This window comes from Callionymus lyra, chromosome 7 (genome assembly GCF_982586985.1).
Source record: "Callionymus lyra chromosome 7, fCalLyr1.hap1.1, whole genome shotgun sequence".
NCBI classification, from domain to species: Eukaryota; Metazoa; Chordata; class Actinopteri; order Syngnathiformes; family Callionymidae; genus Callionymus; species Callionymus lyra.
In genome coordinates, this window is record NC_141824.1 from 24325363 (window position 1) to 24341320 (window position 15958).

General features: G+C 39.2%; 1 pseudogene across 1 annotated transcript; it reads right to left on the minus strand.

The window, feature by feature from the left end:
• Positions 1–402: 402 nt before the first annotated feature.
• LOC148075763 (protein TUNAR pseudogene) lies at positions 403–13251 on the minus strand (annotated as a pseudogene). Its single transcript, XR_015711874.1, has 4 exons — positions 13176–13251; positions 12843–12916; positions 11695–12776; positions 403–4725 (listed from the first exon to the last, which is right to left on the minus strand). The product of XR_015711874.1 is annotated as a protein TUNAR pseudogene (transcript).
• Between the last annotated feature and the right edge of the window lie 2707 nt (positions 13252–15958).

The window sequence follows — 15958 nt, forward strand, 5'->3', positions numbered from 1 at the left end:
CATATATATATATATATATATATATATATATACTGTATATATATATATATATATATATATATAAACAAAATAAATTCAAGATAGGTGGATACATTTAACATGTTTCCCACTGAATATAGATGGAAGTCAGAAAGAACAATGTGAACCTGCAGCAGCAAACTACAATCCAACCATCATCCATAATTCACACATGTACTTGTCCTACTATCCTTTGTGTTGCACCGAAGGAACTAATAGACGAGAGAACTTAGTACCTGAGCTGCATCTGCAGGCAACAATGAATCAACGATTTCTTTGTAAGCCTTTATTCGGACTTGATTTCAGTGCATAAGATACTATACTATACTGATATACTGTAATGTTGTGATGAACTGTTGTGAAAGTGTTTGCAGTCATACATGAAAACTCTTCAAACTGTGATGAGTTCAGTTTTATTGGCAGTACTAGTAATATACAGGATTTATACATAAGTCAGCACGACAAAGAAACGTATCAGCAGTTGTGCAGGAATGTTTTCAACTCCATCCGTAGCTCCTTCATAAACAGAAACATGAGCCTGATACAGATAATAATGTAGATTAAAATGTCCCCCACACAAATCGTAACATCATTTTTTAATCAATGGTTTAAGCAGATCTTAATGTGTCACAAGAGAAAAGTCTTCTTTCTAAGAATTTCTGATCAGCTTGATTCTCTCTGCATGTTGCCAAAATGCAATCTCAAAGTGATGTGCTTATGAAGCTTCATGAAGCTGTGTCATGTTGTTTAAAGGTCAGTAGGTGGCGCCATCAGTTTTAAAAATTATGTTTCATTAGGATAGTTGGTCAAAACAAAGGAAAATAGAGACCGCCATCTAGTGGACTCTAATAATAATGACACTGCTTCATGAAGCTTCATCAGACAATCACTACCATCTCACGCAATTCATGTAACATCAATTAAAAAACATTTTAAGTTGTCACATCAGGTTGTGAAGGAATATGAAAATATGATGAAAATTCTTCTTTTTATCTGTGCTTTAGAATTAATTTTATTTCTCCTCTCTATTTAGATTCTCCATTCAAAAGACTAAGATGAATTGAAATATAGTTTCTAATATTCAGTGTTGAATCTCCCCAACATATATTTTGTGTGCACGTGTGCGAGCGGGTGTTCATCGAGGAGGTGGCTAGAAGGACAGCAGATGGCAAGGACTTGCCCTCTGGGCTTTTTTGCTGTCATTGGTCTGCTTGGCACTTAGTCTGTCTTTTATAAGCTGGTCTCAACCCCCAAAATAAAAAAAGACTTCATGCAGAATAACAGTAGAACACGTTTCACAGGTACATCAGTCATTTTTAAGGACAGTGGTTTAAATTAAAAAACAAACAAACGATATGTCGCACTTTATTTTGACAGTCCTATCACAGCATCAAAAATAGTTTTAATCTTTTTAAGTACAGTATATGGTTTGTTTTGTCTTTGTAAGTCTAAACTGGACCAGATTCTTGCAGTGGAATGTGATTTCAGGTTTCTTGCGTCGCTGTCTGACGGCTCAGCTCACATCTGGCTTTCTCGAGGTAGCTCGTTCTGGTACTCAGAGTCAATTTCGGCGGGCCCGTCTTTTGTCTACAGTAACCGGATGTGACAGGGACTAAATGTGCAAATGCCAGCACACTGACGCAGAATCCCTTGATAGTTGCTGCGATATGGTGTTAAAATAAAATCTGTGCGAGTAAGGGGGGTGGATGAGTGTGTGTACTTGCAAAATTTAGTGACCAAACGCAATAGCTTAACATGACATTAAAACGGTTTAAACTTCTATATCTGTAACATAGAGGGCTGAGAGTTGGTACCAAAACCTTTTTGTGTGATATCATCCAGACTTTGGAACCATTTTCACTGTAAACTAAGCCATTTTATCTTCAAATGTCATTTTTATATTTATAACTCCAACCACTTATTGACATAAAACTAAAGCAGTGATCCTCAACCGATGGGTTGGGGACCAGTACCGGCCCATGTTGCATTTGTTAAAGGGCAACAGAGAAAAACAAAATAATTAAATTTTTGTTGATTTAATGTTTATTATCACTGTCTTAAATGGCTTTTAATTTTGTATTAAATGCTTTTCTCATATAAAGTCATGTAAGAATGCATCTTCTTACATGTAGAGACGATATTTCGTTCAAGTTTACCCACAAAAAAGCAAGTAGTGAAGTATGTATAACACAAAGTCTATATGGGACCATCGTGGGACTCCTGCCGAGATGGAGTTATGGGGAGATGTATTTTCACGCTCTTAACTTCTTTTTTTTAAGGGTTTAGTCGTGAAAATAATGCCTTCATTAAACTGGTAAAAAAGAGGTTGGGGACAACTGCACTATAGAACTGAAAATGAAGCTCCAAAAGCGGCACAATGTAAACATATAAATTATAGTTTTGTTCTGTGATGATGTCATTTTAAAGTGTCAATACTGAGACTTAAACTATTACTTTATCATAGTCTTCGACGACAGCGATTGCATTTATTTTTATAATGGCTTAAGTACTATGGGGGCCTTCCTGTTGCTTTTCTAATCGAATGCGCTGAGATTGCAATTACACTGGTCTAACACAAGAAACAAATATTTAATATTACGTATTGCTCATTTAAAAAGATAGTTCACTCACATTGCATCCATTTTCTACAGTGTAGACGGTAGACAGGAAGGCTAAATGTCAAATAAAAAAATGTTCAGATGGAGAAAGAAGTCAATCAATAAAGTTCATGAACAGGAAATATAGAAAGATAATAATTTGGCTTCATCAAAGCTTCCTTAAACTCTTTCCTATACATTGGCGACAATATCACTCCCTTTGAAGGTTTGCAAACAACTCTATAAAATGTTGTGAATCATTTAATCTAAATATAATCCTACGAGAAGGAACCTGCATAAAATTTGATCTTCAAGTAGTCCAACCTGAAATTATCAACACTGGCTTCCGTTCCATTAGAGAAAATAACGGATTTCATATCAAAACTTCCACTTTATAAATACCTGAAGAGATTCCGAATATAATCAAGACATGCTACATCTGGGTCCAAACATCACTTTGCAACAACCCAAACAACTTCCTGTCGAATGATAACATTTAAAAACATATATTTCTTTATAAATGTCTTTGTTTGGTTGTGTTAAAAGTACCCTCCTCCTCCCCCAACAAACACAGGAATATAAACAGTTTAAAATATTAGAAATTAAATTGAGCTTTAAGTCAAACACGCTGCGCTAGAACGATAAACTCACAACCTAACGAAGAGATACAAATGGCAACGCTTGTTTCATTACAGTACGAGCAGTGGTTTGTTCTGTGGATGTTCCTCCACTGGGCTTCAATCCTTGCTCGCATGTGTGCGTGTGAGTAGAAAAGTTTTGTGCTCGGTGGAACAATTTGGGTTTTCAGTGCTATGTCTTCTCTGGCGTTAGCTTGTTGGTGGAGAAGAGGATGATGAGAATGAAGTGCAGATTCAGACCCTCGCCTCCTCCTCGCCTCTCAACTGCACTTAGTTTGGCTTCTCCGTTGGATGCACTGCACCCGGAATAATATCCGCGGTGACATGTGGTTCCGCCGGAAACGCTGTTATCCAATCTCGGGCAGTATTTTGTGCCTTCGTGATTTCCGAGGCAGATGGCGGAGCCTCGTTCGGAGGCCTTTTGTCCTTTTTTTCCAGGCAATCCCCGCTGGTTCTGCTCAATTTCTTCGTCTGCTTCTGTGACACGCCGCAACAGTACGCTGATTTGCTTTGTGTGACATTGTGTCAGTTCCACTTTTTGCACTCTCTCGTGCTGCTCCGAGCTTGTTGTGGTGATCCAGTCGGAGACACATGGCGTCGGGGAAAAGCCCATTACTTTGTCGTCAAACCCCACAACAGATTGGTCCCTGCTTTTATGATGAGCTCTTGTCCGCGCTGACTCATCACTTCTATCCACTTCCATCATATTCTCTCTCAGGCAGCAGCATCACGACTACACAGAAGAAATATTACTGCAGATAATTGCTAATGTACACTACTTCAGATTATTTGTCATGATTTAAACAATTTAAATACTTTTTTAAAATCCAAAATAAATCATCAGATGGCAGTGTAGATGTAGACAAAGACTAGCAGAAGGAGGTTAAGCAGTATGCCGATGACACCCAGCACTGCCAGGAATCTCTCCTCCGGTGTGCTCAAATGAGGACAAGTAAGTTCCATTTAAAAAAAGGTTTAAGTCAATACATGTCAGATTTAAAACTGGAAATTGACCTTATTTGTGCAACAACATTAAATTCTGGCAGTGAATTTTCTCTCCGTTCAGTATCAAATGTCCATTTGAAATACCCTCAAAGATTGAGAAGTTTTGTTTCCCCAGCTGTCATCAGGGATTTTATAAGATCCAGGTAAGTACACTCTGTCATTGAACCTCACGTCTCACAGAGGAATCAAACCCTCCACTTCGTCGAATCGTTAATGAGGTGGAAGTTGTTTCAGGGAACGTCCAAGGAACCTGTTTTTTTCTTTCTCCTCATGTGACTGAGGTGTAGATGTAGACGAATATCACCACCAGAAGGTTAAGGATGGTTCCGATGATGCCGAGCACGGCTAGAATCCTCTCCTCCCTGTCGTTCCCGGAGTCGTCCTCTCTGGAGTGAGCGCTGCAGACATAGTGGCCGCCTGGGATCATGGTTACCATCACAGAACCCCCCCGCCACAGGGTGCGACGCCTAAAATAAACAGAGAAAATACAGCTTATTAATATCCCATTATTTATATATGTTTATTGTGTCATTCTTCCAATAAATACTATGACATTGTATGGGGATAAATCTCAATATGAATGTTGTTCTTTAAATAATCCCACTTGCTAGTAATGTTTGATGAAGCTTCATGAAACAGCTGGTAAGGTATCATGATACAGAGTCATAATTTTAAAAGGTCACTAGATGTCACTCTCTGATTTATTATCTTTAAATTTGATCTACTAATTCCATAAAACCTGGCATCATTTTCAAACTGATAAGGCATTAAGTGGTCTTTCAAAATGAAGACACTGTATCATGATACATCGTCAGCTGTTACATGAGGCCTCATCAACCCATCAGTACCGTTTTTCAAAGTATATACATATATACATGTATATACTTTGACTTTAACACCCCCACAATGTTCGCACAGACCTGCTTCTCTGCTACAGTTGGTGTCAGAAGTGGTAAATAAAAGTGGTGAATGAAAGAAGTCAAACCTATTTATTGCTAAATGAGAAAATAAAAATATTGATTTAAATATATATTTATATAAAAATATGGACTAATAGGGATTTTTATATTTTTTATGTGTGTGTAAGTGCTGGAGGGTTCGCCTTAAAATGAGGGGGAAAAATAATACACAAGCTAGATTTATTTCCACTCGAGTAGACACAATTGTTTTACCTTCCAGCCAAAAGAAATAAGAAATAATGCCATGATGCATCAAAACAATGTGGTTCTAGTCCAAATATGTACTTCCCCTCCTCGCGCCCTCTCCTCTACTGGCACATCTTAAAAAGCTGCTGGAGCACAAAGTCAATTTAGATTAATTCAGCCACTGCAGCACTCGGTCAGATTGCTGGAAAACAAGAGATCAGGATGCTGGACATTTTATGATGCAAAAAATCTGTATTTTCTTTATGACCTTTACAAAATATGTATCAATGGCGAATTAGAATTTTCCTCCAAATAAAAAAACTTCATTATTGGTCCTGCAAACTCTTTCTATATGGATTAATACATTTTCCTTTTTTTTTTATAGTGGAGTGCCAATGTCGACCTCTTTCTCTTCCCATATATCGTTTTCTCTTTTTTGTTTTCCTGCAAAATGACCCAAGCCAAGCTGAGACTACAATTATGTAAACGGTAGTTCTTGTAATGAGTTTTCACCATTGATGACATAAACGGTCAGTAGTTCCAGCGTCAAAATTGAATTTGAAATATTATGGACTAAGAAAAGCAAAGTAGAAACAGAAACCACCACTTAAGTTATGAATATACTACACTTTTACAGAGGCAATACAATAAGGGAATATTACAAAGATTGTCATAAATTGTAATTAAAATAAAGTTAATATGAAGAATTATGTGAAGCCAAACCATTCAATGTTGTAAAGGGGGTGAAATTGGTTTATTTTCTTTTTATAATAGGGGGAAAAAACTATATAAAAAGAAAAATTATGAGTGGAAATGAAAATCCTATACAGCATATGTAATTAACCATGAACACAAAAAATCATTTTTCTTAATTGAAAAAAATGAAATTCAATATCACATTGAGCCTGGAATTGTCTTAATCGTTGAACCTTCCCTAGTTATAGCTGGTTAACCACACACACATCACTGTAAATATGTTGATGTAAATGTGTTGAAAATGAATTCATTCTCTTGCAAAATCGTTCATATCATATTCCGTCTTTGCTGACAAAAACCCTGTTAATATCATTTTCCACTTTCTATCATGTCGGTAAACGCAGCACTGGTGGTACACACAAGCTCCCCTCCCATTGCCGCGAAGCAATTTGGCCGGCCACATGAAGCTCATGCATAATAGCCGCTGTAATTGGTTGATATATCTGCTCTGCTTATTTCACTGTCAAATCAATTCATGTTAAGGTGTGATATGAATTCCCATCGGTCGGTCCATCTGCAGTGCGGCATACACACTGGGTGAAGTGACAATTGCAGCCCGTTTTAATCTTACAAATCTTCTCAGTCTCAGCTTCTACTCGCTGATAGTGCAGAGTGAGTTCACAGCGCTTCTAAATAGGCTAGAGTTAATTATATATTTATCTATATATCACTTGTCTATCCTTCTCCATTGTGAGAACCATCCATCGCTTGCTTATCTGAGATTAGGGCGGCCCAGAAATCTGTAAACAAAGAGTCGTGTCCGGGTCAACATTGTCTGCATCTTTCTGGGTCTGCTCCTGGACCTCCTCCTGGCCAGATACTCACAGTCCAGAGAAAACTAGAAGTTTCTGTTCTCATGGTTGGTTATCTGGTCCCAAACCTCTTTTTTTATCTGTCTGGGCATCTCTTTAAAGGGAACATTTCATTTGGTTTCCTTTCTCTTGACTCTATGACAGTATCCTGCTGATTCATTGCATAGCTTTTAAACACATTAGTCACAAAGGTGACTAACCACCATGCCTTTAACATTTCACAGCATTGCAGGTCCTGAACTCTTAAAGGGCAACTGATGTAAAAACCCAACTCAGGCATCTGAAATCTCTGCGAATAAGAGGTTACGAGAGCAGAGTCCATCATGTTGTAATAATGGCTTCACTCCTCCTCCAGGCAACTGTATTTACACCCCGCTTTGTTTATACAATGAGTCCCTTGGAGGCAGAGACTTCCAGGATTGACGACGTGCGGTGACAAAGCTTGATGCTTTACCAATAACAACAGAGAGCATGTGTTTGCTCTAGAAACAAGATTTAATCTCCAGAAAATGTAAACGTTTTCAGTGGGCGTGGCTTAAGCACATTTTCTAATGTAAATACTTCAGTGAAAAGAGGGTTTTGTACAAACAGACAAATACTGATGAGTACAATAGAGTCCAACAACTATTTAAGATTTAAATCAACATATTAGTTGACCTTTAAAGTTGCATTGTAGGCTTGTTATGTTGTGAGCAACAACAAAACATAAACTGCTTTATTTATTCTTCAATAATCTTATAATATAATCTATTTAATGGAGAATGACCTCACGATTACCCAAATACACGTAAATAAACTAGCACTCCTGTTGACAAGGTAAGCTAGCGAGTATAGCATTAAGGTGATATTGTACAGTTAAAAAAACATTCATTTGTCCCATTTGCGCCATCTACGGACAATATCTAACTGCTAAAATAAATAAATCATTAGAATGTCTCATCATGTCGTTTGAGTTACATCTCCTTGTGTTTTGGTAAGCAGTAGGAGGTTTTATGTTAAAGGTTAACATGTTTTTATAAAAGAGAATGTTGAGCGAAATATTTATAGAGATTTCATGTTACATAACTAATTCTATATGGATCTTTCAGGACTCATGACCTTGCTTAAACATGTACTCAATATCACTATAATTAACTCCTTAACCTTTTCCAGACACTTTCATTAAAGTGGACCAGACGTTGGCTTCTTTGATTGACCCCTGTATGTGTTGAATATTAGTTTTCTGACTGATCAGCAAGGCTCTGAATGAAATCATTTCCGGGGGAAAAGCAACGGAATGCATTAAACGGACCGCTGGTCAACATTCCGGTGGGAATACTGAACCTTGCAGATCATTGGCTCGGCGGCTTCCAGGATTTAATTGGCACACTAATTAACAGAGAAGAAGAAACGCGTTAAAGGACCACTGGATTGGCAACGACCTCTGACTCGAATCCTTCCCCGAGGAGACTCTGGTTCGGTGGATGTCTTCCAGAGCAAGCAGGACCCGAATGATCAAAAATCTGGAATCCGTGCGATGTAACGTGAGATTTAAAATTCAAGGCCTGCATATGTCGATTCCTCTCTCTGTTTCTGGAACAAAACTGTTTGTTTTGACAACTATAACGTTGTTCTATCGTTATTGAAAGCATTTTGAATCACTAGAGTATTAAAACGAGTAGGTTGCCGGTTTCCGGAGGGATGCAACTTGTGACCTTTCTGTGTGAAGTATGTATGTTCTCCCCGTGTTGGCACTCCAATTTCCTCCCACAGTCCAAAAACATACAGAGATTGATTGGGAACTTGGGGGAATTGACAGAGGTATGATTGTGTGTGTGAATGGTTGTCTGTCTTTGTGTGTCCTGTGACTGACTGGCGTCCTGTCCAGGGTGTTCGTCACGTCTCGCCCGAAGAAAACCCGGGATAGCTCCAGCTCCCCCGTCACCCCCCAAAAGGATTAAGTGGCATAGAAGTAGACTGAATGATTAAAAGTTATTGGGACTTCTCGGACAAAATAGAAAAGACTTTCGGAAGCAACCATTATAGAATGGATCCAATGGTATCTTTTCCAAAGTGCTGCTTGGAAAATTTCACTGCATTATTAGACCAATAACATGTTAAATTCTGAAAATAAAACGAAAGCTTTTCCATGACTGGATTAAACACCAAAAAGTGAAGCTGTGTTCAAATCGTATTCCAAAAATACTGAAAAAGCTTTTGCTGCCAGTACGCGAAGAAATTCTTCATTTTTGGTGGATAAATGTTTGAAGATATAGGAGCTTTTATTTTGACTTCCTGCACAAAAAAACTGTAATATCAATGTTCATATTTGGCCTCTGCTTCATGAAACTTGTACCTCTTAGGGAAAAAAAGGTTGGACAACCCTGAGTGAGTCTAAATGTAGTATTTTCAAATGTTAACGCTTAATATTCATCTCATATTAACCTTCAAATGTGTAATACATTTTTAAACCACAAAATGAGATTTCAATTAAGCAGCACTATGCAAAACAGTTAACTATTTCAAAGAAAATCTAGACGTTGTTTTTTTAATCAGAAGATGAAGAAATGATCAGTGAGAGTAAGAATGAACCCGATGAAGATAGATGGTGTCAGTGACTCACTTAAAGTGATATTGATCTTGTAGCTTCAGTGATAACAATAGCGCTCATCGATTAGACACTTGGAGAACACAACAAGGCGAGCTTTTCTAATCTTTCAATATCCATGCAAGGGATGAAAAAAAAAGTGGTTTTCCACACTGATACACGACTTCTCCTGTGTGTACCTGTTCGTCTCAGTTTGCTCTGCTTCTCACAATATTCACTGCGATGATGTGAGAAGCAGATTCCGTTGACACTAGAACATTCCACAGCCTCATTATGAGCTCGACTGGCCGAGGCTTCTGGAATAACGAGGCCAGCGGCCATGAAGCGGCTGTCACTTCACCTCAGCCACAGCCAGAGTGTCTATGTGTGTGTGTGTGAGTGTGTGTGTGCATGTGTGCGCCTAGATTAGGGGATAGTGTAAGTGGGTGTGTGAGGAGGGAGAAGAGACGAGTACACATGTAAGAATGTGTTACATCAAAGGACTATAGATACTGTATACGCGTATGTAAAGGAGCAGGTATAGAAGATGCTAATATGGGGTTTGTTGCAAATCTTATGCTAAATGATATTTAATACATGCGTAACTATTGTAATGCTAATGATGTTGTTATTCTTGTGTTCAAATTAACATGTTGTCGCCCATTAATTATCAGCCGACACTACAAACGTGTTCTGGGAGAACATTTCATGTACAATAGGAACCTTCTTGTACTATTTATTCATTGTTCAACAAAAAACAGTGCATTGTTCTAAAAATATTAGATCTGTTTATTCAAGTGTTATAACATAGTGAATATTTAAATATCACCATCAATAAAAAATATACATATACAACCATAACTGTCATTTCTATTACAACAATTATATATTGTAGTATAAGTTATGTATAACAAATGTACTTGTTGCCCCTGATACATTAACTTATCTTGAAACATGTTTAGGTTTCTGGTTTTCCTCCAACGGTCCAAAAACATACAGAGGTTGATTAGGAATTGTCCCTAGATGTGAGTGTGTGTGTGAATGGTTCTGTGTCCTTAAACAGACTGGCGTCCTGTTCAGGGTGTCCCTCGCCTCTCGCCCGAAGAAACTGGGATCGACTCTGATGAATGAAAATGAATGAATATAGGGCAAAAAATGCTTGATAAATAACCTTATACTATGTAAGAATAGGATTCATGCCAGTTCCACAGTGTTACCAACCCGTTACGCTTTGGCTTTTACATGTTGTTGTTTTGTGAGTGACATCACTGATAGTACATGACATCATTGTAATCCTGGCATGATGACTCACGTCAGGGCACATTACCCAGACCCTGCTGTGATCACACAGTCCACTCGTTAAAAGAACGATAACCGCCCGCGAGATTATTAGATCCATGAGGCCGTCAATCAACCAAAACATTGTTTGTGCGCATTTTATACGCCAACACTTCCAGCTACCCAATAGTGGTTGCCGGAACGAATTAACTGGTCTCCATGTCATCTTGACGGCTGCTTCTGACACACGACTGTGTTTCCCCAAGCTTGAGTTAACTCTTCCACATCTTGACTAATAATGTACGATTCAACTCATCATTATCAGATCAACCCAGTTGTAATCTATGAATCAGTTGGTGACACATCTGAGAGGCAAAAACCACGTCGATTCAAAGAATCAACACAAATAAATTAACTAACTAATGAGACTGGAATGGACATTTGAATTGGAAATGACAAGGTGTGTTTTTTTTTCACCACAAAGAAGCCACAGAAGGAACAAACTTTAAAGAGAAATGGTTGACCCCAAGTCCTAGGAATGTATATATTTGACAAATAAAGACGAGTGGAATTCCCTTTGGAAAAACATGGCTGTTACCCAAACAAGATCCAAATACGTAAAAATCTTTAGATGCTACACCGATGGCCGAGAGAATACAAAAATGAAATTTAAATTTATCTTGCAAAAAAATACCAACAATCTTGTGTTGCCACAATGAATTTAGCTTAGCTTTAGCACCAGTAGACAAGAATAAGCCACATTGACCAAAGAAAAGTGGTATGAATCGAGGTGCCAAGAGCTGATCGACGTTTCATTTCCTTGAATGACGAAATGAACAGTCGTGTCTTGAGAGCAGTACGTATGAAACGTGTACTCACCACACATTGCACCAGGGGCGCAGCCAGAAACTCAGCTCTTTTTTCTTGCTATCCAAGCATGTTGGTTGTTTCGGAGGATCCTCTCGGCTGCCGGTGGCTCTCACTTTTCTTGGCCGATCCTCACCCCCCTCCCTGTCCCCCCTCTCGCCGCCGCTGTTCAGGTCCAGCTCTGTCGCTTGCGGGGAGAAAACTGGCGACTCACACTCGTACGGCACATCACACACACCTCAAGGCTGAGCTTTGACAATACACTCTCAGACACAGCTGGCTTCACTTGACACACATATATCTTTGGCCGGCACAGGATAGCTCCGCGACGATTCCTGTGATCATCACACTCTCAGATGTTCCAAGACCTGCCTTGTCATCGTGGCCGTTGCAACCTCAAGCCAAGAATCGGGTAAAAATTGTCGAAAAATCCATTGTCTTAAGAAACTGATGATTGATTGTCAAATCTGTGAGCATCAAGCTGATGCCAGTCTTTTAAGGATTTGTATTTCCTGTTGAACGAGGTTCAGAGGTTTCCCACTGTAGACTGTCAGCATGAATATTTAAGAGGAATATCTCGCAGTGGTGCTCTCACCGTTCCCATGTCGCTGTCGCCATGAATTCCCTCAAATGTCCCTTATTACGATTTTAAACCCACTCTGTGTGTATTCAGAGATTTCCTAATTTATCTTCAGTGTTTTTTCGATCAAAACCCTATTGAGGGGGGACTTCAGAATCCTCCCAGTGAACCTTCATTCAACCTTCCAACTTCCCACTTCAGAATCCACCCTTCAATCTTCCACGCCTCCCTACAGCGAGCTGACTCACTTCACCTCCCTGGCTGCTACTGGTTTCTCCAGCGATGTCCCCTTTATTTCCTCTCTTTCTGCCACTAATATCTTCTTCCACCAAAAATGCACAGAAAAAAGTAATCCGACTTCTTGCCTCCGAGTCTTCTTATTTCCTCCCTTTCTATGAGTTTTCCCAATAAATATATGTTCCAATAATCCCTTTAAATCCCAGTTCTGGTCCAAAAACAGGAATTTGTTAAAGGTAGTTTCCAATTAAAAGACAGGAAGTGGGAGAATATCCACCTGAAGAGAGAAACAAGTGACTTCGCATTCATCCAGGTGTTTCTTCAAAGTTGTTTAAAGGAATACCTGACTTAATTCAGATGGTTTCCTCTCCTCGGAGTCCCTTCTCCATCCCTCCCATCCTCGGAGGTAAGAGGAATCTGATGGAATCCAAGGAAAGAGGGACATGAATAAAAAAGAAAAAAAAAAACCTCCTCCAGGATCAGTGACAGCAGATAGAAAGGGAGGAGGAAGATAAGTGGGAGGAGGAATTGTTGTGTATGTGTGGGTGGAATGGAGAGATGATTGTGTGATGGATATGGAGTGAAGTAAGAGGAGGAGCTCACAAGTGGAAGTGAAGGATGCTTGGAAGGATGAGTGGACGTGTTGACGGATTGAAATGTAACAATTAAAAGGTACCTGAGTTCAACTCCGTCCTTCACTGCTCAACGTGCAGCAACTCTCCAAATGTCTGCCGGTTATTTCCATCCTCGCGCCTGCACTTGCAGTTGGTGTTATCACCAAAATGCAGCATCCCTCCTCCTCCCCGTCTCTCCCTCGTTTTCCTCACTCCCCCTTCGCTCCTCCTCTCCCGCTCTTTATTTTTTCCTTTAGCACCTCTATCTTTCCCCCACCATCTCCTCTCCTTAGTCGCCCTTTGCTTTTCCTTCACAACGCCATCTCATCCTCCCATATTCCATCTTTTCCTCTGACTTTTTTTCTCCCCATCATTTGCTTGCTGCACGTCCCTCCTCCTGGACTGAAGCTTCTAGAACCAGAGTGGACAGACGAGGAGAAGGAAAAGCTCTCACAGCATGTGAGCATCATTCATAAGCCTGTACCTATTAATTATGAACACATACAATGCATTCATATTTTTTTAAGATGCATGTCCCAGCTCAAGACGTGCACACACTCTTTCTGGTCAACAAAGATATGTTCTTTTTTCTTCGAGTTAGGATCCCTCCTGGTCCACGTACTAATACACAACTCTCCGAAGCCATCGATAATGGAAGAGCTGTGTATCGCTGCAAACTGTAAATGGTTTAAAGATTGAAGAGACCAGAGACAGTATATAGCAAACACACACACACACAAACAGACACACACTTATGTCAAACTGTTCTCTTTTGAATGCAGTTGGACTGAATCGATGCACAAAAGACGAAGAGGGATTTGCCGCTGTTTGTGTTGACTTGTGTTCAGAGGCGCATGTGTGGCTCCAGTCTCCAGCGCTTATGCATGCATGTGTGCACTTTGACATGTGTACGTTCTGTGAGTGTGTGTGGCTGGTCAGAGCGCTTCTTCTGGCCTCTGGCGTCACTCAGTGCCACCATCTGTACAGCCAGCCGTGTTGGTGAGGGGGCTCTGACTGTGTGAAGGGGTTCAAGTGCAAGCTCTCATTTTCTGTAGTTGTTAGAAATAACAGCTGCAATAACACATCCAAACAAACATCCATAAATACATTAAAAAAAAAAAAACAATTAAAATAAATACATGAACATTAAACCATTGTGTTATCTCTGGGTCCTGGTGACCCGGTGGGCCGAAAATCTCTGTGTAATTTCTATATATATATATATATATATATATAAAGCAATACTATTGCAGGAACATCATAGTCAATGTAGGAGCATTATCAAAAGGTGTAAACCGACACATAAACATAAGCTATAAACTAAGATAAACACACACCAAAATTAATCTTGATTGTTCAGCTGGAACCAGTGTTCAAACACGCTCCTGCAGCCAAACTCCTATGATGGTGAAGTTGTTAAGTCTCTCGCTTAGAGTTTTCTTTTCTGTTGTTTATTTTGTTGTTGCATATGTGTGTGTACACCTACTTTCATTTTGGTTTATCTTACAATTTCCACAAGTGTGCATTGCTCTGCAACATATAGTTATATAGTTTCTTTGATAGATGGATAGATGGATAGATGAATGGATGGATGAATAGATGAATGGATGAATGGATGGATGGATGGATGGATGGATGGATGGATGGATGGATGGATGGATGGATGGATGGATGGATGGATGGATGGATGGATGGATGGATGGATGGATGGATGGATGGATGGATGGATGGATGGATGGATGGATGGATGGATGGATGGATGGATGGATGGATGGATGGATGGATGGATGGATGGATGGATGGATGGATGGATGGATGGATGGATGGATGGATGGATGGATGGATGGATGGATGGATGGATGGATGGATGGATGGATGGATGGATGGATGGACGAACAGATGGAGGGACGGATGAATGGATGGAAATTACCAAATTATTTTGGGTATATATCGACACATTTTCTGTTGCAATAAACAACATGTCTATTCATGATGAAAATTAAATTTTGAGCAAAAATAGCAAATGAGGATTTATCTAAATTATGAGTTGACGAAATCATGTATATTTGTTTAAGCAACTCTGTAATAATAAATACTTGAACTATTGTGGGCCACAATCGACTAAGTGGTCTGGATTCAGTCATCAAGAGTTTGATAGATGGTTTTCATCTTAAAGCAGCTCTGGGTGGTTTGGGTACCTTAATATTTTGTACTAAAATATTTTCATAAAACTTGTGATTACACATTACGGTACAAATACAAAGTTAAAGTTATGTTATTTACAAAGCCGTCATAATGCATATCATATTTCATTATCCATAATCTGATTCATTACCTCATCTGCTGCAAACCAGGACATGCCGACTTTTGCGACGTTCAGCGAGTGCTCATGGGAAATGTGGTCTCCTGTCGGGCTAAACAATTACCACTTTAGTCCACTGACGTCGCTCGACTTCAAATCGCAAATAATTGCTTTAAAGGGACAGTGTGTAAGATTGAAAAGTACATTCTGGATCCACCTGTGTCAGAACAGGGTAATTACAGTATAGTAAGTAAGTAAGTAAATAAATAAGTAAGTTATAGTTATTTGTAAAGCGCCTTTCTAGACCAGGGTCACAAAGTACTTGAACAATCAAATGCAATACACAGTTAAAAATACATATAGTGTTACGGAACCTTCATTGCTACATAGCTCTTGTACATTTTCAAGAGCTACATCACATTTTGTTGTCCAGACAGAGTTACGTAGTGAAAAGTTTAATTAAAATAAAAGGTGGAGAAATCTTTTGCTATTTACATGATTGTTCAAAGTTTAACATATCATTGCAGATTCCTTAAAAGTCCA